Here is a 27,090-nt window from a genome sequence, read left to right as displayed (position 1 = left end):
ACAAAAAAAGATGCACTGGGTCCACACTCATCCAAAGGTCCACACTCATCCAAAGGCTTGACTGGAGCCAGAGGTTCAATGGGCTTCCAAAACGTCTCACGCGTGTGGATGGCAACCTCCTGCCCGCCATGAGGGTGAGGCCCCAATTCTCCACCCTGTGGACCTCTCCACAGGCCGCCGGAGTGTCCTCAGAGGCTCTCCCCAGAGCGAGGGACCCCAGGGAGAGCGAGGTGGCTCCGGCCTCATCGCACACGGGCATCGCCACAGTCCGTCGGGCGGGCCAGCCCTGCGTGATGTTGGGTGGGAGGGGGCGTTTGAGGGCCGGGTGGCCAGGAGGTGGGGTCCATCTGGAAGCCTGCTATGTCAGCAACAGTGGGGCCGGAGGAAAATCAGGAACGACCGAACCGGAGGGAGGGATGACGTCCGCACTCTCTCAGGTTGGCCCTGCTCCGGCGCCAGCTCCGGGGCAGGGCTCTCCCCTCCTTGGTCCCACCAGCGAGACTCTGGCACGTGCTGGGAGCGAGTGAAGGCCTCCTTTGAGCCCTGCCACGATCCCGTGACGCTGCCCACGGAGCCGGGCCTGGGGGAGGGCAGGGCATTGTGAAGACGAGAGCCGCGGCGCTGCGGGCAGGAGACAATAGCCTCCATTGAGGCAATATGACATAACGGGCCAGCCGGTCCGCGGCCACCACGTCAGGGAACAATGGGCGTTTCAAGAGGGCACAGGAGGTGCTGCTGAGCAGCCGCCCTAAGCCACCGTGCCCCGCATGCCCTCCCGAGCTGCCGTCACAGAGATGGTGTCAAGGGAGAAATTTTGCTGGGATTTGTCTGAAAAGGTCAGTTGTTCAAAACAGCTTTTTAAACACACAGTGTCTTCTGACCTTGGTGGCAGTTTGTCCTTGCTCGGTTCAGGCTGGTGCTTTTTGGATCCATTTTCCAAGTTGACGAAGCCATCACTCTCCATTAGCACAAGGCGATTAGAGATCAGGAACTAGAAGGAGAAGGTCTGAGCATGATGTGTTTAAAGCAGTCTCGTGGGCGCGCTGGGATTCGTCTGCTTCCTGACTTCTGTCCTTGAGATCACGTCCAGCACAGTGCTGGCTGACATGCTGTCCTGGGGCGGGGTTCAGGACGCTGGGCTCAGCCACAAGTCTGCGGGCCCGGGCTCTGTGGGCGTCTTGGGTCTCGGACTGAGCAGAACCCTCAGCTGGAGGAGGAGTCTAGCCCGATTGGTGTCATACACTCAATTATCATCAGTGAAGTACAGCTTTGCAGTGATGTCTCATATCTGGGACTCAGAACAGAGAAAAGTCCCCTTAGAAGGGGACTTGCCAGCTACCAAGTCACCCAAGGTAGGGGTTGCATATGGCAGAACCGGGTGTTCTCGATGGGAGCACCATGAGACAACATCTTTGGGAAAGACCCTGCTGATGGGGGGCTTAAAGATCACAGTTCAATGTGGAAGGTCGCCTGCGATATCTGTGAGAGCTGTTTGGGGAGAACGGGCTGGTGTTTTCGATCAGGGCTCAGGTACTTACAGTGGCGTGACCTTTGCAGGTTAATTTGTGCCTGTGTGCAATGGATGGTTGGCATTCAGTGGTCTTCCGGAGCCTGCTCCCCTTTCAGCGTGCCCTTCTCAGGAACTACGTGCCCTCCCCAACCTGGATGCAATTAAGGAGGTTGCTGGAGGGGACATTTGCAGGAAATGTCCTTAACTTAAAGCCAACCCAAGTTTGTGCCATACTTGTATGTACCTGAATGTCTGGGGTCCTGAACAGCTCTGAGTAAGCTGAATTTTCCAGAAGTGGAACCATATTTTAATTGCAGGGGGAAGTTTATTATTTAAAGGCAACTCGTTGAAAATGTTTGAAAGCCCCCCCCCAAAAATCATTTAGTTGTGCAAATAATCACTCCCTAATTTCTGTTCACTAAATTCATAATTTCTAATCAGATTGCATACTTTCAAAGCATTTGTGAAAATTACCTTCCATTGCTCTCCCTTCCCGCTCCCCTCTCGGCCCTCCCTGATCTCTGTCTACTGTGACTTATGTCCTGGGATGCTGGACACATAGCTTGTATCAATGGCAGCCATGACATTTAGCTTCCAGTCCGGTCCACCCAAGGGGAGGCTATCTGGGGCGCAAGAGGAAAGTGACGTCTGGGTATTTGCACTACCTCCCAGCCCTGGCCTCCAGCTTCCTTTCTGGGTCCCCAAGGTTGGGTGCATCTGTCTTCTGAAGGCCCCAGCTCCTGTCCAGGACCCCTCCACACTGTCATTCTCTCTGGGTTCCAGTAATAGTCCCTCACCCTTGGGAATGGCCCCTTGATGTGGCTGGCCCAGTCTTCTGCATGAGCCTGCACTGGTTTCCTAAATCCCACCCGCATCTTTGTAAATGGCGTCTTTATCAAACTCCCCTCAAATTGCCCCGTTCACGTGTTGCCATCTGGGTCTCCACGGACTGTGGCTGACGTGATATTCAAACTTTTACTTTGTGCAATGTTATAGAAAGTTCTTCTGTGGTATCCTCTTCCTCTCTTGAAGGGCTCAGGAGAGACGTAGATGTGTGCGTTCGATCGAATCGTTATTGTTTGAACTTAAAAAGCAGAGCTGGCCTTTGAAGGAGAGAAGAGTAGATCTGTGCCTATCTTCAGTGCAAGAATCAACTGTGCTTTAAAAGTCAGAGCTGCCAGGGAACACGGGTGAGACTGAGGATGGGCTCATCCCCAAGAAAGTTTGGAGTAAGTCAAAGCAGGACAGGAGAGAGAGGATGCCACGTCTGCCACCGCACTGGCTGTGGTGGGCTTCAAATGAAAGCCAGATCAGGGGCTGCGGTGGGAGGGGGGTTGAGATGGAGAATAAGTTGGTCCCCTGCTTTAAAAGGGATCCTGGGAGATGGCTCTGGGGAAGGGACGCGTGTTCCGCACACCAGTGATAGTTGCCGTGAAGACATGCTCACGTGCTAGGCTAGGGGACGGGTCCACAAGGTAAATCCTGGTCCAGCGTCTGGAGGGAGGCTAGGGCCTGCTGAATGTGGTGTTGAGCTTCCTGGGGGTAAGGGAATAAAAGCGGGTTGCCGTGCGATATGCAAGTATGAGCCCATTTTGGCGAAGCACAGCCTATATTTATTTAGAATATATGAACTCGTGAGCTGAGGGGGAACCGTATTTGGCCCCATGCGAGGTGTAGGGGAAGGGGAAGCAGGAGAGACACGGGGATGCAGAGGGACAAAAAGAACCAGAGACGAGTACTGCTTCTAGTTCCTCCTTCTTGTCAGGGGTCCTCAGTGCCTTTCCGTGATTCCGTCTTCTTCTCCCCTGTGGATCTGTCATCTGCCAGGTGGGGAATACCGAGGCGGTTAGCACTGCTATGATCATACCCATTTTCCGGATGTGGAAATGAAGGCTGAGAGAAGCCAAGAACTTGGAAGTAAGTGGTGAGTCGAACCAAAGTCCTCTGAGTTGGAAACTGAGCATTTGCCCCTTCCCTGGAGCCAGATGTCGTCCAGATCTGGGTGGCTCAGGGCAACACGACAGGAACAGCGACTTGGCGGGGATTATGAAGGACGTTTGCTTCATAGAGGGGCTCCTTACAGCCGGGTGGGCAGAGTGAAGGGAACCAGCATAAAGCGTTGAGTCACCCCAGCAGTGATGGGATATGATGCCCACTCCACCTGAAGGGCCAGGGGAGAAAGAGCCCCTGCTGGGTTGTGGGGATGGAGGGAGGAGTGGAGGGTCGGGATAAACACTCTGCATGCTTCCCCTGGCTCCTCACCCACCAGTCTCCTGCCTGAGTGTCCCTCAGGCTGGATCCAACAGCAAGAAAACCAGACGTCCAGGCAACGCGATACTCCGGGCTCAGCTTTCCAGGGTGCGGGCTGGGCAGGCAGTGAGCGGGGAGGCAGAGTGCAAGCAGGGACAGAGGGGTTTTCTGGAGAAGCCAGCCAGGGTGCCTGGGAGCCAGGACCCAGCGGCCATCCCCAGGGGGGCATACTCCTTCATGTACCCTAGGAAGTGGTACCCCACCACTACTGCCTGATACGTAACAGGCAGGTAACAAATGTTTGTGATCCGTGTGACCCAGGCAGGGGGTGAGACTGGAGGCCTGGGGAAGGCCTGGAGTGCTATTCTATACCCCCAGCAGTGAGCTGGGTCCAGGCAGTGTATTTGCCTGATGATTCCGGAAGCACAAGGAAAGGGAGACAGGCAGGGGGGGCCAATGGTGGGTGGGCTTGTGGGCGGTTATGGGCATGGGCACCTGGGACTCCATTCTGCTGGGATCACCTGAGGAACCAGGTAGGATGCACCTTAGGATTGTCTCGCTGGGAAGGGGAAGCTGCACCTCCAGACCCTTGTGGGGTGGCTGGCTCCTGGCAGCACTAAGTCCCCGGCCTCCGGGCTGTTCTGAGCACAGGCTGAGCAGCTGAGAAAGGCTTTAGTGGGACAAGGACGGCCATGCAGGTGCTGGAGGTGAGAGCAGCCTTCTTTCTTGGGAACTGTCTGCTGAAGTGCAGGGGAGCTCCCAGGAGGGCTGAGGGGTGGGCAGGGGCCCCAAGGAGGAGAAACAGTGTCTTTAGTTGAGGCTGCGCCGACATGCACCTGCTGTGGGCACAAAGGTGAATAGGACAAGGCATCCAATGAGTTAACCATCATCCTTAGAGGCACTGAGGCCGAGATGCGAAGCACCCTGGGACCTCACAGAGGAGGCTGTGCCTGGCTCACAGTAGACGCTCAATAAAGCTTTATTGAGAGAATTCTCTTCACGGTGGAGGGAATCGAGAAGACTGGGGAACATGGTGTTTGAAGGGTTGACATGGCTGGGAAGGACTTTAACAGTTGGAGAGGACCCCAAGAAGGGTGTTCCTGGAGCTTGAAGTCAAGTGGGACTGGGGCCACAGGGGCCTAGGAGGGGGCGAGATGAGACAGTGCATCCGGAGATGAGGACTTTGAGTCTCCAGGGGATGTGTTGGCTTTCGTCTGCAGACAGTGGAGGTCTGTGCAGGTCCTTGTATCCATCACTGCTGTCTTATTTAGGGTGGGGTGGCTGGGTGTGGGAACGCTGCTGGCGGGGACACTGATTAGGGGACAGCTCGATAGAAGCCTTCAGCGGCCAGCAGGACTGAACCTGGGGAGGGCAAGGCACTGCCCACATTCTGCCAGCAAGCCTTTCTGAAAGCACACAGCCCTGCCAGGCCATCCGAGGTGCCCCACCTGAGTGTGGCTTCGTCTCCTGGGCCACCTGGGCCGCTGCAGACGCGGAGAGAGTCTCCCGGGAGACTCCGTGGCTGTGTCCCAGTGCCTGGCAGAGGAAGGGAGGCGGTGGGCCCTCCAGGCGGGGTGCACAGACCGGTCTTTGTGCTGAGTGGCACAGGGGAGGCGTGGGCTGTCTGCTCGCTCAGCGCCGCTGGCCCCAACACAGGCTCTCTTTGTGGGCCCCAGGAGCTGGGGTGCGGGGGTGGGGAAGGGGAACGGGAGGCTCCGAGACAGGTTTTCGTGGAGCAGCCCGGATGTGGTGTGCAGGGTTGAGGCCCCACAGAGACAAGGTGGGAAAAAGCCCATTTTGCTTCCAGGGTGTGGGCAGGAAGTCCCAGGAGAAGGTTCCCTTGGCCAGCAGGAGGACACAATAGGGGCGCGGCTGCCACGTGTCTTGTCAGCCCCGAGGGTCTTCCTGACTTGCCCCCTTACTGATTAAACCTACTTGGCACCCAGGGCCCATGGAGCCTGCTCAGGAGCCTTACCCATCTCAAAAGGCCAGGGTTCCAAAGGCACACTGGGAATATCCATCAGGCTTGCCATGGTGAGGTTCTTGCGTTCAAGCGTCTTGAGTTCAAGCGTCCCTGTGAATCTTTCTCACTTCGGCCACAGTTCTCGAGGCCCTGACCAGCTCCTCCTTGACCGTTTTTCCTGGCCTTCTCTCGGGCTGTTTCTCCGGCAGCAAATAGTCTGTAAGTGCTCAGAAGGTCTCGCCAGGCAGGGCTGGCCTCACAGGCCTGCAACCCGTGCAGTCACACAGGCCCCGTGCTTGGCTTAATTTGGTTTGGCTTGCTGTTGCCATCTTGAATTTTTTTTTTTTTTTAAAGATTTTATTTATTTGTTTGACAGAGATAGAGACAGCCAGCGAGAGAGGGAACACAAGCAGGGGGAGTGGGAGAGGAAGAAGCAGGCTCATAGAGGAGGAGCCTGATGTGGGGCTCGATCCCATAACGCCAGGATCACGCCCTGAGCCGAAGGCAGATGCTTAACCGCTGTGCCACCCAGGCACCCTGCCACCTTGAAATTTTTAATGATTTCTTTGAACAAGGGGCCCTATGCTTTCATTTTACATTGGGCCCTGCAAAATATGTAGCTGTTCCTGTCTCAGGGCTCAGGGAGGGACGGGGAGCAGAGTCATAGCCCAGCAAGGACCATCTGTGAAGTCACTCCCCCACCCCGTCCCTGACTCAAGGTAGGACTAGAGGAGGTCTCCGTCAACCTTTGGGGTTAAGTGACAGTCTCTTCAGCGCGTCGAAAACATCGGTTTACTCTAAAAGCTCCTACAAAATTATCTTTAAAAATAACCGTTTCGTTAAAATTAAACTTGCTGATTGTGAAAATTTTAAACAATACAGAAAACTACCAAGAAGGAAGCGAAGAAAGAAGAATTCAAATTCCACTGTGGAGAAGTAACATTATTAGCATTTCGGGGAACATTGCTATGGTGCTATGAGTATGTCTACATTTATGCACTCTTTTTTTTTTTTTTTAAAGATTTTATTTATTTATTTGACAGAGATAGAGACAGCCAGCGAGAGAGGGAACACAAGCAGGGGGAGTGGGAGAGGAAGAAGCAGGCTCATAGCGGAAGAGCCTGATGTGGGGCTTGATCCCACAACGCCGGGATCACGCCCTGAGCCGAAGGCAGACGCCCAACCGCTGTGCCACCCAGGCGCCCCTACATTTATGCACTCTTAGTTTGGGCTGCTATAACACGCTCCAGTTGGAGTGGCTGGAACAACAAACATTTATTTCTCACAGTTCTGGAGGCTGCAAAGTCCAAGGTTAGGGTATGGGCACATTTGATGTCTGCTGAGGGCCCTCTTCCTGATTTGCCGATGGCCGTTTTCTCTCTGTGTCCTCCCCACGTGGTGGAGAGTGAGGTCTCCTTGCTCTTCTGACAAGGGCACAAATCCCATCCTGGGGGCTCTACGCTCACGACCTCCTCTGAACCTAAGTACGTCCCAAAGTCCCCCTCCTAACGCCATCACACTGGGGGATATTGTTTTAACATACGAATTTGGGGTCCATAGCATGCAATTGATATTTAATTAATTAATATTTATACTCATATCCATACACATTTAGCCATATATTTTATATATGAATGGAATACACATATGCACACATATATACAACTTTAAAATCTGGTTTGTTTATACATATATATGATACAAAAAAATGTATAGGGGCGCCTGGGTGGTTCAGTCGGCTAAGCATCTGACTTTGGCTCTGGTCATGATCCCGGGGTCCTGGGATTGAGTCCCACGTTGGGCTCCCTGCTCAGCGGGCAGTTTGCTTCTCCCTCTCCCTCTGCCCACCCCCTCCTCCACCCTGTTTGTGCTCTCTCTCTCTCAAATAAATAAATAAAATCTTTAAAAATATATATATAAAATACATATGTATTATATGTATTTTTTTTTTGTTTTTACTTTATATTAAGATTTGGGCTGTTCACAGTCCAAGACATATAGATTTACCTCGCTCATTTTCAGTAGCTGTATAGAATCCGGTGCATTTATAAACCATCACAAAGGACTTACCCAGCAGCCCCCACCACGTGCGTCTCGGCTGTTGGCAAACGTTCGCTTACAACAGCGCTGTGACGAATGTCCCTCAGGATACATCCTGGTGGGGGGGGGGTGGAGATCCTGGGTTTCCTATTCTCCTGTTGTATAGACAGAGGGGCTGGAACATTCTTCAAAGCCCCCGACCAGTGGGCAAGTTAAATGGGGGCATATTTCCACCACGGGGTTTAGGGGGTTGTCCCCAGGTCTGAGTGCATTTAACTTTCCTAGGATGTGTGGAACAGCCCCATCCCAGATCCCTGGGGCCAGCCCACCTGGCTGTTAGCTCTCCCCACAGGCTCTGAGGCTTATTTCTTTAAATCCCTTCCTGGCAGACTGGTGTGTGCTTTGCTCCTTTATCCTAATTTCACTGCTGGGCTTCTGGCCCTGCGTCTCCCCTGAGAGAAGGGACAGTGACAGTTCTCTGGTCTGAGGGGTCAGCTCAGGGGGCACCTCGTGGCAGGGCTTTGAGCCCCTGCGTCAGCACCACTCCCCTGTCTGCAGCACCTGACCTAGAGTGTGTGCTCAACGTGTATCTTTGTTTTTGAGATTGAGATACAATTGACATACACCATTGCATGAGTTTCACGTGTACAACACAATGACTCAATATTTGTGTATGTTGCCAAAGGATGACCCCAGTTAGTCTAGTTAACATCCAGACCAACACACAGTCATCATTTGTTTCTTGTTTCTACAATTTGTTTCTTTTATTCTCTTAGCAGCTTTCAAATATGCCGTGCAGTACTGTGAACGATAGCAGCCCTGCTGTACACGTCATCCCCAGGACTTCTTTATTTTATAACCAGAAGTGGGTACTTTTTTTTTTTTAAGATTTTATTTATTTATTCGACAGAGAGAGAGACAGCCAGCGAGAGAGGGAACACAAGCAGGGGGAGTGGGAGAGGAAGAAGCAGGCTCATAGCAGAAGAGCCTGATGTGGGGCTCGATCCCAGATTGCCGGGATCACGCCCTGAACCGAAGGCAGACGCTTAACCGCTGTGCCACCCAGGCGCCCCAGAAGTGGGTACTTTTTGACCCCTTTCCTCCATTTCCCTCACCCCCACACCTTGCCTCTGGCAACCATCAACTATTCTGTCTGTCAACATATATTTTTGGGCTGCATGACAAGTATTCTCCCATTCTTTTTCTCTACTTCCCCCCAACATTTTACTATGAAAAATTTCAAATATACAGAAAAATTGAGTGAATTTTGAAAAAAGTGAGTGAACACCCCTATACCCACCTCTGGACAACACTGTACTCCATTTACTTTGTCATATGTCTGTCTATCTCTCTGTCTACCCATGAATCCACCTTCTTTTTCTTTTTTTTTTTTAAAGATTTTGTTTATTCCTTTGTGAGAGAGAAAGAGAGCGAACGAGCATGAGCAGGGGAAGGGGCAGAGGGAGAGGGAAAAGGAGATTCCCCGCTGAGCAGGAAGCCTGATGCAGGGCTGGATCCCAGGACCCCAGGATCATGACCTGAACTGAAGGCAGAGGCTCAACCAACTGAGCCACCCAGGTGCTCCTCCATCTTACTTTTCTCTACCTTGAAGGGGAGTTGCAAACTTCAGCACACCTCACCCCTAAACACCTCAATGTGTATATCATTAGAGGTGAATAAACATGGTTCATTTTTTCATGTAGAATTCACATGCAATGAAGTGTTCAGATCTTAAGTGTACCATTTACTGCGTTCTGACAAATGCACACACCTGTGTGAATCCAACCCCTATCAAGACACAGACCACTACCATCACCTAGAAGTTTCCCTCACGCTGCTGCCCAGCGAATTCACCTCCACCCTGCCCCTAGAGGCAGCGGCTCTTCTGATCTTTATTTTATCATTGGTTAGTTGTGCTTTCTAGAACTTCTTACAAATGGACTCATACCACAGATGCTCTTCTGAGTCTGGTTTCTTTCACTCCCTATAAAGGGTTGTTTTTTTTTTTAAAGATTTTATTTATTTAACAGAGACAGCCAGCGAGAGAGGGAACACAAGCAGAGGGAGTGGGAGAGGAAGAAGCAGGCTTCCAACGGAGGAGCCTGATGTGGGACTCGATCCCAGAACGCCAGGATCACGCCCTGAGCTGAAGGCAGACACTTAACGACTGCGCCACCCAGGCGCCCCCACTCCCTATAAAGGTTTTGAAATGCACCACGCTGCTGTGCAGGGCAGGTGCGTTGTGCGTGGGCACCATGGTGGGTTGGTCCCCCACATCCTCCTATGTCACTTGATACACTTCCCCCCACCTTTTTTAAAAGTAGGCTCCATGCCCGGCATGGAGCCCAACGTGGGACTTGAACTCACAACCCTGAGATCAAGACCTGAGCTGAGATCAAGAGTTAGATGCTTAACCGACTGAGCCACCCAGGGGCCCCATATACACTTTGTAAAAGGCCCTTGTTTGTAGTCTCCACTCAACTTGATTTCTGGGGTCCCTCTGCCGGCTAGAGGGTGGTCAAGAATCACCTCTATGGCTCCAGGCAGGGAAGTGCCCCCGAAGGTCACAGATGGAAACCTGCCCAATCCCACCCTCAGCCCTGCTGCCCTGCAGGATTTTTTGGTGGACACCGGCATGCTTGCTGCCTCGGCATGCTCGGCTCAAATTCTTTCTTCAGTCCACTGCAGGCTGCCTTTGGTTTCCACTCCCCTGCCTTACCAGGCCAGCCTGCAGCACCCACCACGGTCAACCCCTGCCTTCTAGAAATTCCCTCCTCTGTTGCCCTCTTACCCACCTCCTGCCTCCCTAGCTGCTCTGACTCAGTTTCCATGGCTGTGCTCCTCCCCTGAGAGACCCTTAGAAGGCGAGGGTCTTCGAGGCCTCGGTCTGAGCCATGTCTCTGGTGTCTCACTTCTCTCTCCCCAGGCCATCACATCCAGAACCCCGGCTTTGAATGCCAGCCGCGGGCCGGTAGCTTCCCAGCCAGGCCTTTCCTTACGCCCTGCAGCCTCCACCTAGGGCTCGGGTAGACACCCTACATTCCATATCAGCAGAAACAGAGCCCGCACCCCCCTTGCTCATCTGACCCTGTTCTGTCTCCATGTCTCACTTAGGGGCCATATCAGCCACACAGGTGCTCCAGCCTGGGGCCTGGGGGTCCTCCTTGAATTCCCCACATCCTCATCTTCTACATCCATTCATCGCCAGTCTCCACACAGCCTACCTCCAAATCAGATCTTAATATTTGCCCCTTCTTTTCATCCCTATTGCCATGGCCCTAGACGTGGGACCCCTTACGCTACACATTTTTTTCCAGTTAATGTGAAATTCGAATGTAACCGGGCATCCTCTACCTTTATTTGCTCAGTCTGGCTGCCCTGCAGCTGGTCAGCGCCTCCCGCTCCCTCTGACGTCATCCCTACCAAGCAGGCTCCAGCCCTGCTACCCAATCCCCTGCCTCCCTGGCCTGCCCTCCCCACGTTGCCCTTCTGCAGGATTGGGGTGGGGTAAGATCCTCCACCACTCCCTGAGATGTGTGCACGGCTCCACCAGAGCTGGGCTTCCGTGCTACTCTCCCTCCGTGACGCTCTGACATGGGTGTTTCCGTTCTGCTTGGTGTCGATGACGCTCGCTCCAAGGGTCTTTAAGGGTGGAAGGGACTGATCTTTGTGAAGGTCCCAGGAGAGGGCCTGGCTCGCTCAGGGTCCAATAAATGACAGCGCCCCTTCGGTCCAGCTTCCTCCGTTGGCACGGCAAGGGGCACGCCGGGGAATGCCCCCTCTCTCCCTGAACAGGCTTCCTTTAAAACGACAGGGTTTTAAACTATGTGCAGTGGTGAGGAGTCCTGCTCCGGGGCAGTCATGGGAATTACACGGACAAAATCTGGCCTTGCGACTATGGGAGCAATGTGCGGGTGTGAGCGCTTTCAAGCAGGCTCCCTGTGCCCACATGGGACAGAGTTCAGAGCACGTGCCAGGCCTGTGGCCAGCCGCTCTGGCTTCTCTTTCGAGCCTCGCTCCTCCCATCATCTTCTTTGCCTTCCTGGCAAACTTCTGCCCAGTTTGGAAGCAGAAAGAGCTGGTGACTGGGGATCAGAGAGAAGATCCCTTTACTCAAAGTCTGCTCTTGGGGAAGATGTCACTTATTCTTAGTGCCTCTACTTTTCCATCAGCCAAATGGGGCGAAGGGATTCTGCCTGCTTCCTTTGCAGAGCAAATGGGACCTCCCATCCATCCCAGAGCTCAGGAAGAGGGTTGCCTTCAGTCCATGTGGGGTTCCTCTTCTAAGACCCACCTCCCTGTCACTCCAGGAAGGTCTCCTAACTCCCCGCTCCACCCCACCCCCAAGCTTGGAGCTGTTTCCTCTCTCCTTTCTGTAGTGCTTTCTATACTCCTCCGTATTGCCTTGAGCAATCTGTTGCTCCGTGACTATCTATTCCTACGGTTCTTTCTGCCTCAGGATTCTGAGAGCTCCTAGATCTGCAGGAGGCTGCGGGTCCCCAAACAGTGCTTGCACAGGGATGGTGCTCAATATATGCTCAGTGAACACATGTAGCCTGTGGAACTTGACAGCGTTTGAGTATCCAGAATATAGAGAGAGGCCCCTCCCGCCTCCTACTCCCTTGTGCTATTCTAAAACGAAACCACAATTCCTGGCCCTGAGAACGGGGCCCTCCTTGGGAAGATTTATGCTCTAAATTCTAATTAGTCCTTTTCCTGCCTGTGAGTGATAGGAGCCCTGAAGTGGTCAGCTGTGCTGCTGGACGGGGCTGGGCACAGAGAACCAAGCCCAGGGAGGCCAGGCGGTCTGTCCCGCAGTCGTGGTGAACAGCCAGGCCAAGCCCGCCCTCCCAGCCCTGCAGGGAGCCAGGCTTCACTTTGGAAGCTAATGGAAGCAGATTGAGGAGTGGGAGGGGCTAGAGCCTGAGGCTGGCTATGCTACGTGGCATTCCCAGCAAGTCCCATTAGTGGCCCTGGGCTTTTGCTACCAACCAGCTGGGAGCCAGGCAAGGCCACGCAGCTGGACTGCGGGGTTCCCTCCAGTTTGACTCCAGGGCGGACCCTTTTTTTTTTAATGTTTTTTTATTATATTATGTTAGTCACCATATAGCATATAGTACATCCCCGGTTTCTGATGTAAAGTTCAATGATTCATTAGTTGCGTATAACACCCAGTGCACCATGCAATACGTGCCCTCCTTACTATCCATCACCAGCCTATCCCATTCCCCCCCTCCCCTCTGAAGCCCCCCCCCCGTTTTACTAGAAGATTTAAACATCGACAGCTTCAGTGAATGAGGCAGCCGGCTCAAGGAGACGTGGGCCACCCACAGAGGGTGTCCCCCCTGCTATGGGTTTCCCCTTCCTTCCCTGACAGTCACCGGTCCAGCCCACAGGACTGAGTCCTCAGAGGGGGCTGGGTTGGGTGCATACTGGGGGAGTGGGGTGCACAGGGTTCCAGCAAAGGCTCCTCTCAAGAGCCACTGGCTCCCCCTCCAGCGAGGGTGTTGGGGGCTGGGACTGAATGTATCTGGTTGACATCTGCATCCCAGCATTTTGCACTGTGTGCCTTGTAGATGCATGATAAACACTGAAGCTACATAATCTCATTGCTCTGCAAACAAGTTTTGGAATCAGCCGTGGTTTGAACCTCAGCTCCACGACTAGTCAGAGCTAAGGAGGAGAGTTAACCTCTCTAAACTTAATTTTTCTTTCTCGGAAATGGGGATAATAAGAGTATTTACCTGTGCAGGGTGTTTTAAAGATTATATCTTAATATTTACTTTGTATCAAGTGTCCTTTCAGGTGCTCTGCCTGTTTTTACTGAATCCCCACAACACCTGAGGCAGGTAAGTTATTGTTCCCATTCTATGCATGAGGAAGCCGAGGCCCAGAGAGGTTAAGTAACTTTCCCAAGGTCACACAGTTGGTAAGAGGCAGAAGCAGGCTTTAAACTCAGGCAGTTGGCTCAGAGCCTAGCTCCAAACCTGCCATTACCTGCTGCCTCTGAAATGCCTGGCGCTGAGCATAGTGCCTGGCACATAGTAAATGCCCGGTGAAAGGAGCCATCGGATGTTTCACTAACAAACAGGGGAAGGTGAAGCGGAACGTCCCGTGTCTTCCTGAAAGAAGGGACATGATGGAATGTTGTACCATTCACGATCCATTCATTCGTTCAGTCTTCACTCAACAATGCTCCTGCACGCTTTGCCCAACACACAGGGAGAATGGATATCGGGGAAGCAATGGCTCTGGGTTTGGCATACTCCCGGAAGCCAGGCTGGGGGCAAAGAGCAGAGAGCCATTCAGGTGACCTCAAGGGAGAAAGGGTCCCCTGGAGGCACTTGGATTGTCAGAGGAGCCTCGCAGTCTGGGGGGGGGGCTGCCAGGCAACTTGGGGCTGTGCTCGTTTCTCTGTCCACCTGCTCCCATTTCCCTGCCGACTGACTATATCCTCGAGGTTCTGTGCTTCTGCGCCCCCAAACTCAGCCTGCGACAGACTCTGGGTTGCCATGGTAACAACTGGCACCCCAATTTTATATGTTCTTACCATTCCAGGGTCAACATCACCTGGTTGTGGTTGGGTCTTTCTGAGTTTAAATTCTACACCCCCATGGAGGGGAGTTGGGGGTCATCTGTTTCAAACCATCAATCTGCTGCTTCATCCTCAGCAAAGAAGGAGGGGACAGCCCTCAAAAGGACAGTCACTAGGAAGGGACCCCAAAATTGTGTACTATGAGCAGACTAAGGAGAGGGTACCTCCAAACATCCCTTTCAGATTATTATTTCTACAGTATTTTAATTCTATCATCTTATTTCTCTTACCCTAAGACTAAGAATAAGCTCTGAGAGCCACAATAAGAAGCCCCAAGGATGTCCTAATTTATATTTCCAACCTGTCACCTGCCAGTTTCTTCACAAAGCAGCTTTTCGGGGGGCGGTGGGATGGGTACACTCTGCCAACAGAACATGCCAGCCTCCTGATTGCCTCCAAACTTCCCTCACACTGTCCTGTCCACCCAGAATGTCCTTCCCTTCCACTCTTGGTTAGCCTTGAAGACCCAGCTCAGTGTCCATCTCCTCTAAGGGTTTTCCACACAATTCCAGCTTGAAGTGGTTGGGACCCTCTGAGTGTAACCTTCATTGTCTCTTCCGTCCATGTAGTCATCTCCTGTACTATTGCCAGGGAAAATCAGTGAAAGACTTTAAACAGACAAGAGAAATACAAAGATCACTGGGTGTCCTGTCTAGGGCACCCTTCCAGGTTATCTCTGCCTTTCGTTTTTGAAAAGCTATTTTTACAACTCTGTTAGTCATAGAAAACGGATAATGATGCCAATGACTTGTGTTCATGGAAATACAAATTAATTGCATCCAGTGGAACTCAATTGATGATTGTCCTGTAGAGAGACTTCTGCAGCCAGCTGTAAAGTCACGTCAGCATTCTGATTACCGTATGTGTGTGGTTCTTAGAAATCTCCTTTGAACCTGTTAGAACACCTCCACTCAATCCCTCATTAATGAACTTAGTTAAATAAAATCTTTATATTTTTATGAGAGTCATAATTTTATCCTCCCCACCAATTATTCTGTTTTTAAAGATTTGTTTATTTATTTAGAGAAAGAGAGAGCGAGAGAGAGAGAGTGTGTGAGCGGGGGGAGGGTCAGAGGGAGAGAGAGAATCTCAAGCAGACTCCCTGCTGAGCATGGAGGACCCCGAGATCATGACCTGAGCCGAATCAAGAGTCAGGTGCTTAACTGACTGAGCCATCTAGGTGCTCCCCCAAAATTATTCTTTGACATTATTGAACTCTTGAATGGTTTGGCTCACTGCATCAGTCAGCATATGGAAGGGAGTGGGCGACAGAAATCAACGGTAGCTAACTTTAAGCAAAAAAAAACCAAAAAACAACAAAAAAAAAACATACTGGAGGTTATTGGGTGGCTTATAGAATTTACAGAAAGCCCAGAGCTGTGGGCTTGGAAAACGGGCTAGAGCGCAGGGTGGTTTGGTGGCAGGACTACAGGCAACTTCATGGGACGGGCTGGCTTGGAGACCATCTCTGGACACCGCCACTGCTGGGCATCACTGCCGGTGGCCACTGGCCATGACCTCAGCCACACGCTGCCGCCACCACGAAATGAACGCCGAATGGCTCCTGAGTGTTTTCATCTCTCACTCAACATTTGAAGGCCTGGCCAGGGGTAGCCAAGTGTCTGGGCAAAGACCTATGCTTTGCCCTGGCCTGCTGGGATCGGAGGCAGGGACCCCCCTCCCACCCAGATCCGCACGATGGGAAAGTCCCTCTCCCCCGCATAGGAAAAGGGCTGCCCCCACAGGACAGCTGTCGACTTAGAACCAAAGCGTGAGCTCCGTAAGCGCCATTTACCACAGAGTACACATACGCCTTTGTTCACAGGGCGCAGGGATCTCGGAGGGGCCCAGCCTGGCCTACCTCGTGGAGACACTACGGAGGAGGCCGAGGGAAACGCTGGCATTAGAGAATGTCCGAACTGGACAGAGTCACAGAAGCCACCTCACGTGAAGCTCTCATTTTCCTCCTAAGGACACTGGGCTGCATGGGCTGGAGGTTCTGGGTGGCCTGTGAGAGGGTTCCAGTCTCAGGGTATGCTTCAGTTCATAAAACAGGGCACTCCCGCTTCCCCCCCAATCTGCTTATTGTCACCAGTGGGAGGGCACGGCCGTCGGCTAATTTAAAACAGAGCATCCCGAGTCGCCTTTGGCTTCTGGGCCGCTGCCCAGCTCTGCTGGCAGCAGACGGCTCCTCAGGGCTCTGTTTTGCTGACGTGGCTGGCTGCGGGGAGCTGGGAGGCACAATTTTCTGAGGATCCATTTGCAAAATTGAAACCCTGCCCTTGAGAACCCTCTGCACATCGCAGCTGTGAAGAGATATGAGAGCAAGGCCAAGGGCAGCCTCCCAGTGAGACCTTGGGGTCCCCTGGGATGCCCACAGCTTTGTGTGGGAATTCAGCCGCCTGTGGCTCTGAGGTGTCCCCTCTCGCGGACCCTTTGTGGGGGGAGAACGGCTCCCTGGCTTCTCTTCCCTGGGGCTCTGATCTTCTCCCTCTCTTGTTTCCTCCTCTTACCTCCTTGTACATCTTGGTTTCCAGAAAGTAGGAAACGCTACCTGGGACCCGGGGGTGCAAGTGCGTCCAGGCCTGGGAGACCAGGGTATTGGTGACCTGGCCATGGGCACCTAGCCTGGACTGGACTGATCTGCAGGGGGTGAGGAGGGGGAGCTCTGGGACACAGGCACATTGTCTCCCACCCAAGGGAGGCCCTTGGGGTTTGGCAGACATGCCCCTGCTGGGGTGAGGGCAAGAAGCTAGGTGTCTGGCTCCCCGCTACTGCTGAAATGGCTTCCTTCTCTCCATCCAAGCACTCCCCCCACCCCCCAGCTCAAGGGATCCAGTCTGTGCCATGCAGCCCTTGGGCAGCCCTCACCATCCCTCCCTTGCCTCTTCTGTTTCCTGTTGGACCTGGGTTCAAATCGCCCCCCTGCCCCTTCAGTGTGACCTTGGGAAAATTCCTTCCTGTCCCAGAGACTCGGTTTCCTCATCTGTAAAATGGTGATAACAAGAAGACCTGTCCCAAAGACAGAGCATACATGTAAAGTGCACGTGGCGCTATTATAATTGTTGTGGTTTTATGTGTTTCCGTCTCTCTCATTGCATTAGGTGATGATTGCCTTTCTCTCCCACTCTAATTTTCCACCGTGTGTGGCACCTAGTAGTGTTCAAAGAGTTCTTGGCTGAGATGGTGGCGAAGGGAATTAACACTACTGAACTCGGACCAGTGTCTGCTGTTGTCATCTACTTAACCTTCCTCATGCTCTTCGAGGTAGGTATCGGTACCCATTTTACAGATGGTGAAACTGAGGCTTAGTGTGCCACAAGGTGGTGAACTCAGCCCTGTGGAGCTCCAAGGCCCACAGTCTTCCTATGACACCATGCTGAATTCCGCCTCTCCCTTACAATCCTTCTGCTCTGTCAATCAACAAACACCCCAAGTGTGACTGACTGATCAGCAAGAGAGAAAGGAAAGGGGCTGTCTAGGTTTTCCTGTTTTGTCTTTTTTTTTTTTTTAAGACATTTATTTATTTATTTGAGAGAGAGAGAGAGCATAAGCAGGGGGAGCAGCAGGCAGAGGGAGGGAAAGAAGCAGACCCTCCGCTGAGCAGGGAGCGGGATGCAGGTCTCGATCCCAGGACCCTGGGATCATGACCTGAGCCACCCAGGCGCCCCATGTTTTGTCTTGTTTTTAAGACCCTTGCAGACATCTCCTTGCACATCTCAAATGGTCTTGGGCCTCATTTTTGGAAGGAGACCCAGATCCCTGCGGACAGAAAACTATCCTTGCATTTCCTCACAGAAGTTTTCAGCTGGAGTAGTGGAAGTTGCTTCTTGCTTCCCTGGCTCAGGAAGACCAGGGGGAGTAGAGCGAGGACTTGCCACACTGCTGCGTCAGCTGAGGCCCCTCCCCCCTCCAACCAGGGTTTCTTGATGGGCGATGGGTGAGGAAGTCTACCAGTTACACGCATGGGTATGGCTGTGCTCCCCCCCAAGGGGCTGGCATTGCGGGGACAGGGAGGGGAAGCACACGCTGGAGTCATCCACTGCTGTCACTCCACAGCTATCTGAGCCACTGAGAGCCTCAGTTTCTCCATCTGTGACATGCGAATGATAAAAGAACCCACCATGCGGGGTGGTGGTAAAGATTAGATGAGTTTATGCATATAACTGCCAAGACCTCTCTTTTGGATACACCATGAAATTCCCCACTCCCTAGATGATCCCTGGGATAAGAAGTTCTTTATTTTCAAAAATTACCTCACACTATCTTTCATGTCGTGGGGTGCTCTCAGTTATTTTACGTTGGACAGCCAGGTGCTGCTTGGATGAGACCGGTAACCTCATCAACCGTCCTTGGCGGTCTCTCTGGCTGCTTACTAAGGTCATCTGAGGGAATTGATAAAAGGAGGCTAAGAAGTTTAACCCAGGTTTGGAACCAGTTCCTAAGGGGGTGGCATCATAGCTTTGCAATGGGAGGGTAAGGACACTTAAGAAAGCCATGCCATCAGTGGTTCCATTATGAAGATGGCGCATTGACACCTGAACGATGAACGAACAACCAGCTGCCCTAATGGTATGCAAAGAGGTGCTCCAGGCTTGGGATAGAAATTCCATCAAAAGCGTCCTTCAGATTCCAAAATTGCTGTATCACCAAGAACCGAGAGGGGAGGGAAGAAGATGTGCTCAGAAACTCAGATGACTCAGAAGGTAGCTTTGATGACGATGAAGACCCTGAGGACCAAGAGGAGTTGAGGAGCTGGCAAGAAATGGCATCAGAGAATGTGGGTGAAGAACGCAACTCTTGTAAATGAATATATTATCACATAGGTGATTGTAGGCTTGTATGGTAAATAATAAATTAATTATTAGAAATAGATTTTAAACTATTTCATCTACTTTAAAAAAGATTATATATTCAGTTAGGTCATAAATCCTTTGGCTATTTTGAGTGGGGAAATGGGGGAATCATATTTGGGGATTGTCTTGTATTTGGGCACTGTGGGTGCCCTCCCCTGCAACATCCTCTTTCTAGAAGGCCCTGATAGTCCTTGTGACTCTTTGGCCCAGCCCTTCTTCTGGCTGCCTGCGTTAGAGATGGCTGGAATAAGTTCCTTCCAGGAGCAGCCCTCACCCAATGACTGATGGGGCTTGGGGTCTAAATTCCCCAGCTCCCTCACCCCTCCAAGGAGATGATGCAGAAGTACTTGTTCCACACTGGACCCCACAGTTCCCAGGGGGATTAAGCTCCAGGTGCCTGGTTGGTAACCTGCTTCACAACACGTCCTTTACTGGCCTAATTGGATTCTCTGTGTCACTTTCTCATTCCCTTCCTGGTGCTTCCAAGATTCCCTCCAAATAAGCCCAGTTGGCCAGAATGCCTGTCTCAGGGACTGCTCCTGGGGAAATCCAGCCTACAGCAAGCACAAATGACAGAGGGTAGGGATGGGTACTATTGCCCAATGTTATTTTGATAAAGATCAGGAAAATTCCTGCTTTGTGCTCCTGTTCCCCAGAGCTTGTGGGAGCTAGGCCAAGGGTATCTTTCAGGTCTGGTCAGAAAGGGGGAGATCTGACTGTATATTTATCTCAAAGCAATCTCGAAGTGATTCATTCTGTCTCTCTCTCTCACTCAATTATACGCTTGAGCAGCTATGCCAAAAATCAGTCCATCCAGAGCAATTAAAAGCTTCCTTTGCCAGACCTTGGGGATTTCTCTCTGATCAATGAGAAAAACACCGCAGCTGGAAAAGAGCCGAAACCAAGAATAGGGCCATCATGTCTTAGCTGTTCAGATGGGCTATAACACCATTCAAAAGTGTTTTTAAAAGATCCTTTTATTTTCTAATATGGAATGTTGGGGGGGGGGATGTCGTACAAATGACCAGAAATTTCTCATTAGTTTTTCAACCCTTTAAACTCGAAATGGAATTCATTTGTGAAAATTAGTATCAGGCTCCACTTATCAGCTCATGAGCCATGGTAAGGTGTTTATTATTATATTCATTGTTAATAATACAATAATAGCAGCAGAAATCATGTAACTTGACATCACCATGTGATGGTCACTGCGCTAAGAGCATGATGCATTTTATCTCAGCTGACTTTAATGATACTATGAAGAGGTCACTGTTCCTATGTCTATTTTATTGATGTCATCCTCAGGCTCAGAGAGATTAAGGAATTTGTCTGAGATCACACAGCCAGGAAGTAGGAGGATGGGGCCGCAAGCCCAGGCAGTCTGGTTTCAAAGCTTGGGTTTTTAACTGTGGGAAGGGCAACCCAGCTTTTCACACCAGAAGGAGAGAAGGGACTAACTTGCTTCATTGCCCAAGGCCAGACTCACCCTGCCCTGCCTTTCCCAAGGAGTTGAAACAAGGTGGATTTTGATTCTCCTGCCACGCCTCCTTGCCGCTCTCTTCCATGGAGAAGTCAGAGAGTTTTGTCAACTGGGTTTCCCCAGCTCTCGGCTCCTGTGGCGGCAGAAGGGGCCACAGTCACAGTGATGGAGGACATTTCCACATCTGGTCTGCGGCAGCCAGCCTCTAGGGGACACCTCTGTGTCCACAAACAAGCCAGTTCCTGCAGGAGCCCGCTGCCGTGCAAAGGAACAGCTGAGAGATTGCTTATCTAGAAGACGGGTGAATGCCGAAAACACATGATGCTAGTCACGCGCCGCCGTAGGTGATCACTCTTGAGAGGGGCATACCAGGAGACCCCAGGGTACCCATGGAGCTAGGGAGTGGATGAAGAACAAGGAAAATCTCCAAGGGACATCTTGGGATGCTGCGGGGAATAGCATCCTCCCAGCTTCCCCCCCCCCCATCATTCACTGTGTGACTTTGGCCACATCACCTCGGGCCCTCTTCCCTCCTCTGTGAAATGGGCAGATGGTTCAGAGGAGCCCCGAGGCCCCTTTCTACACCCAGAGATCCGTGAGCAGCACTTGCCACAGGCAGCTCGCACCCCCAGCCCTTTGCTCCGCATACTGTCTGCCCTCTCCGCATCTTGGGACCTGTTTGTGTGGTTCTGTGTCCTGCCTAGATCCAGCTGCACTGTAACTTCGAGAGGTCAGTGAATGGAAACTTCTTCATGTTTGGATTTGCACAGAGTGGGCCTAGCACGGTGGTTCCCAACCACGGCTGATTTTGCCCCCCATGGGACATTTGGAAATATCTGGAAGTATTTTTATTTGCCACGACTGGGGGAGCGGGTGCCACTGGCATCCAGTGGGTAGAAGCCAGGGTAGAAGCTGGTGAGCATCCTACAGACGCAGGACAGCTGCCAGAAGAAAAAAACGATCGGGTCTCCAGTGTCAGTGGTGCCCATGTGGAGAAACCCTGGTTTCGAAGAGGCTGGATGGGTTCACGGGCTACAGATCGCAGGCGTTGTGCAGTCCTTGGTTTTCCCTCCTCTGCAAATTTCTTTCTCTTTACAGTCAGGAGAAGACCAGCAAATAATTATGGCTAATTTGAGTCACGGTTATTTATTTATTTTTTTAAGATTTTTAAAATTTATTTGTAAGAGAGAGAGAGAGTGAGCACAGGCAGGTGCAGGGAAAAGCAGGCTTCCCACTGAGCAGGGAGCCCGATGCAGGACTCAATCCCAGGACCCTGGGATCGTGACCTGAGTTGAAGGCAGACAACAGACTGAGCCACCCAGGCTCCCCACGGTTATTCTTAAAAAAAAAAAAAACTAATAATAATAATACCTGCCCTTGGTGAGAAGTTCAGTACAAAATGGTTCAAAAGGGCACACAGGGGATGCCCAGGTTGCTCAGCCGTTAAGTGTCTGCCTTCAGCTCAGGTCATGATCCCAGGGTCCTGGGATCGAGCCCCGCATTGGGCTCCCTGCTTGGGGGGAAGCCTGCTTCTCCCTCTCACACTCCCCTTGCTTGTGTTCCCTCTCTCGCTGTCTCTCTCTGTCAAATAAAAAAATAAAATCTTAAAAAAAAAAGGGCACACAGTGCAAAGTGTTCATCCATGCCTCCTGGTCTCCCTGTTCCCCTCCTCCACTGGTCACTTGTTTTTTCATGTGTCCTTCTAGATCTGGTTTCTCCATCTCAGCACTAATGAGATTTGAGGTCAAATGATGCTTTGTTGTGTGGGGCTGTCCTGGGCACTGCAGGATATCCTGCAACATCCCTGGCCTCTGCCCATTAGATGTCAAGAATGGCCACAGACACTGACAAATGTCCCCAGGGGCCCTCGTTGAGAACCACTGTCCTAGAGGTGTCCCTTGCATAACCACACACCTATTTATTTATGAAGCTGTGTCTTTTTCTTATGGTGCTTGGAACATAGTAGATGCTCAATTATTATTTGTTGAAAAAGTGGGTAACTGAGAACAAAGCAATTTAAGTAAGCAGTCAAATCCTATCTGAAATGCCCCAGGGATATAGGTTACATGTACCCTGACACAAATCCAGGATATGAAGTCATTTTTTCCTGGTTCGTTCTTACTGCCTTTGCTGTAAGGAGCACCGACCGTCTCATTATGCTTCCAAACTATCTCATTGCTTATGGCTGGGATGAGGGGGATGAGGCCCAGTGCCTTAGAGTCCATTCTCAGAAGCAGCTGGGCTGCCTGCAACAATTCAGATTATCTGTGTTCTGTGCATGTGAAGGTCTCCTTCCCCTCCCCTGACTGGCAGGCTGGGGGAGGCATCAGGGATGTGTCTCCTTTACCCAAGGGACCCCTCCCACCCCATCAGTCCTCCTCTGCCAACATCTGGCTTTCGTGACGAGCTATGGCCTTGGTTCCAGAAAGAGTGCCCTTTCTAAGAAGGTGGGGGCGTTAGTCCAGCTTGGGCAATCAGCCCAAAGTCCATTTTGTGTAATTCTGGGCCGCCTGCCCAGTTTCTTCCTGGAGTGCAGCTGGGCCTGGGATGGTCTCTGGATTTTCCATGTTTCCTGGAGTGGAGTGGGTGGGGATCTGGGAGCTGGGCAGGTGTCCTGTGTCCACCAGCACCAAGACACTCCTCCTGGGGCCTGCTTGCTTATTGCTGACTCCTGGGCTTGGGCAGGGTGGATATGGGGGGACAAAGCCGGCCTTCTCAGGGAATGCACAGCAGGCGTGATGGGGCAGGGCCTTCCGAATCTTCCCAGAGAACAAGGCAGACCATGGCCAAGAGTCTCAGTGAAATGTGCGGCCTGGCAGCTCAGCTGAGGCTGGACTGGGGGGTCGCTTTCTGCAGTGGCTTTAGGATAACTGGATGTATGACACCGTGGCTTGGGGCTTTAAAGACACATGTCCCGAGAGAGGAACCCGCAGAGGCTACATGGCCTGTCCAGTGGTGAGCTCCCACCATGAGGACAAGGCCACCTGAACTCGTTTCTGCCAGACTCAACTGGTGAAGGAGGTCACAAAGGCCCACCAGGTTCAGAGTGATGGGACACAGACCCCACCTCTTGATGAGAGAGCTCAAAGCCACATTGTAGCTGAGCGTATATGGTGGGAGGTACTGCTGTGGCTGTTTTGGGAAAATGCCGTCTGCCACAGGGCTGCGTTGAGTTCCACTCCTGAAGAAAAGGTGAGGGCGGGATGTTCCACGTCCCACCCAGAGGCCCTTAGAGCTGCCTTCGTTCCCACTGAGTCTTCCCTTTGAAGCTTCTCTCAACACCTAGGACAAGCCCAAGGTCGGGGGCAGGTTCAAAGGTCCCAGATGTGTTCTCTTCCCAAGTCGCTTCCTTCCCCAGCTCATCTTGGGCCTGTCCGCTGTCCCACTGATGGGAGGGTTGGGGCGAAGCGGGGAAGGGAACATTCAGCGTGAGTTCACTGAGTCTGAGCTTTAAGGCAACTTTTGTCCATCTTAGAACTTCCTCCATCCACTCTGTGTCCATCCCCTTCTTTCCTCCTCCTCCCTTCCTCACCCTCAAGTGTGCTCTCAGAATTACCCCCATGTTCCTTCTCAAAGGACTGATCGATCCTCTTCAGGCTCTCATTGACCGGGAAACTCCGCCCCTCTGAGATGCTCTCACGTGGTCATCACCAAAGCCTGTCAGTTCTCGTCTTGTTTGTTCAGCTTTGCTGTAGCATTGAACATGACCTGCCTTCCTTCTTGGAACTCTTCCTGGAGCACCCCCACATCTTCTCCTACCTCTCAGCCTGGCTCCTTCTCCCTCTGCATCCTTGGTTCCCTCTCTCTCTCCCTATTAGTTCATCTACCTCTTATTAGCGCCAATGACGAGATCCCATTCTCTTGTCTCCTCCTTACCTCACGAACTCTGAATCTTACATTTCCAACTTCCCACCAGATATCCCTACATGGCTGAGCGACGACCAGCTGGGATCTACTAGCCCGAAGTTAAATTCAGTGTCTCCTACCCGTGTTGAGCTACCCATTCCCACGTCACTGAGGGCCACCACCCAGTCTGTTGCAGCAGAAACCTCAGAACACCACTGACGCATCCTTCTTCTGCTACCACATTTGCATTGTAGGGAGGTTAGCAAGTCTATTACCAGAATATCTCTTGAGCACATTCATTTGTTTGTTCATTCACTCTTTCAGCTAGCAGATATTTACGAGCACATACTACACCCCAGGTACTGTTCTAGTGTCTGCGGATACAGCAGTAAGCCAAAGACAGTCTTGCATCTACAAGGGAAAGACAATAAACAGGCAAGTAGGCAAACACAAAGTAGGACAAATGGTGGGAAGGGCTGCAAGGCAGTAAGGCTGGGCCAGGGGTTGGGAGGGAAGGGAAGGGGGTTATCTTACGTTAGGTAGACAGGGACAGCCTTACCAATCAGGTGACAAGCCAGTTGAAACCACAAGGAAATGAGGGTCAGCCAGATGGGTATCGGGTCTTTCTTCTCCATGCCATGGCCACAGCTCCTCATTCTCTGCCCCTGAAGCAGGGCAATCACCTTCCGAAAGGACAATGGTCTCTTCGCCTCTGCTGTTATCCTTCCTTCTTCACCCCTGCCAGGGGCTTCTTGGGTTTCAGGGAATAAAGTTCTTACTGCTAACTCCAGTCTACAAGGACCTTTGCCATTGGGCTCTTACCCTCTTTCCAGCTAAGTCTTAATGTGGGAGGCCGAATTCTAAGAAGGCCCCATGATCTCCAGTCTTTTTTGTTACCCCCTGTATAATCATCTCCCCTTAAGTGCCTTAGAACCTGTGACTTGCTGCTAGCCAATAGGATAGGCTATGGCAAGGGTGAAGGGCTGCCACTCCCTCAATTAGGTTAGGTTAGAGAAGAGTCTATCCTAGCTGACTTTATTGAGAGAAATTCTCCTGCTGGCCTTGAAAAAGCCAATAACTGGGCTGTGAGCTGCCTATGGAGAGGGCCGCGAGGTGAGGAGCTGGGGCAGCCTCCGGAAACTGTAGGTGGCCTCAAGGAGCTGGGGGCTGCCTCCAGCCTCCGGCCAGGAGGAAGCTGGGGCTCTCGGTCCTGGACTTGCCAGGAAATGAATTCTGCCCACCGCCTGCATGAACTGGAAAGCACATTTTTCCCCTCATTAAGCTTCAGATGGGATCACAGCCCCAGCTGACATGTTTTGCAGCAAGTGAGCAAAGACCCTGGCCGAGCTGTCCTTACTCCTGACCCACGGACACTGTAAGATCATTAATGTGTGCTGTTTTCAGCCTCCGAGTGTGTGGTAGTTTGTTACGCGGCCACAGAAAACCCATACACTCACCCTGCTTCGCCTGTACCCGCCCTCAGGCCGACCCGGCTTTCAAACACGTTTTCCTTTGCCTGCCCTGCTAAGAACATGAATTCTGTACACGAATCTCTCACCCTACATTTTCTCTCTGGTAATCTTGTTTGTCCTTCAAAACTCCATTCCACTGTACCCCATTCTCCTCCACACTCTTGTTACCCCCTGGCCCTCCTCCCCACTCTCCAAGCCCAAGGCCCCCAGCTCTTACCTCTCTCGATGCACATGGGGTTGGCTGCTGTGTGTCGCAAGTCAGCCCCCTCTCTTATCTTTCCAGCTCAGGGTCCAGCTCAGTGCCTGGCTTCCAGTCAACGAAGGGCTCCTCGCTTGGAGATGTGTGCTGGGGGTAGTGGTCCTGGATTGGGCTCACGCTATCCATAAATCCCTGAAAACTGCTGGGAGAATGCTGCTTCTGAGCAATTTTTCTGGGTCCATAGCTTCTACCAGATTCTCAAAGACGCTTGAGGTCCTGGAAAGATTAAGACGGATTAAAGCCTGGTGTCAATACATAGTTCTTGAGTTTAAGCCCCTGGGTTAGTGCCTGCTAAGGAGATTTTCATTTTAAGCCTTGCCGCTAATTGTGGCTTTGCTGGAGGAATTTGAAGCTTCCTGGGCATTTTGCAGGAGAGCTGCTGTTTTGACATGTATAAAAGCACAGTCAGGTAGGCAGCCCCAGGCTCCCACCAGGGATGAAGGTCCAGGCTGGGGAAAGAGGAGAAAGCGGGGGTGGAGCAGGGGTGCAGGGAAGCCCACATGTTCAAGAAGAAGAAACATAAGGGAGAGTCTTGGAGACAAAGCGGGTGCCAGGGCCCAGGGGGCCGGTGGATTCTGTGTTGAAGGAAGGACTGTGTTTCTCCTTCTAATTGTGCCAGGTGCCAGGATACCAAGTCCCCACTGCCGGCTCCCCTGGGCTCTCGAGGGCTGCCTTTGGCCGTGCCAGTGTATTTTTAGCCCTCCAGTAAGTGGAACAAAGCACTCTGAGAGGCAGTGTTGCGCTCTTGGCTCTTGGCTCCAGGCAACGCTCAGCAGCTTTCTGAGAAAGCACAGGACTCCCTCTCCAGCTGCAGTGGGA

Source organism: Ursus arctos, unplaced genomic scaffold, assembly GCF_023065955.2.
Source record: "Ursus arctos isolate Adak ecotype North America unplaced genomic scaffold, UrsArc2.0 scaffold_16, whole genome shotgun sequence".
In the NCBI taxonomy this organism is placed as follows: Eukaryota; Metazoa; Chordata; class Mammalia; order Carnivora; family Ursidae; genus Ursus; species Ursus arctos.
Note: the sequence above shows the minus strand (reverse complement) of the source record.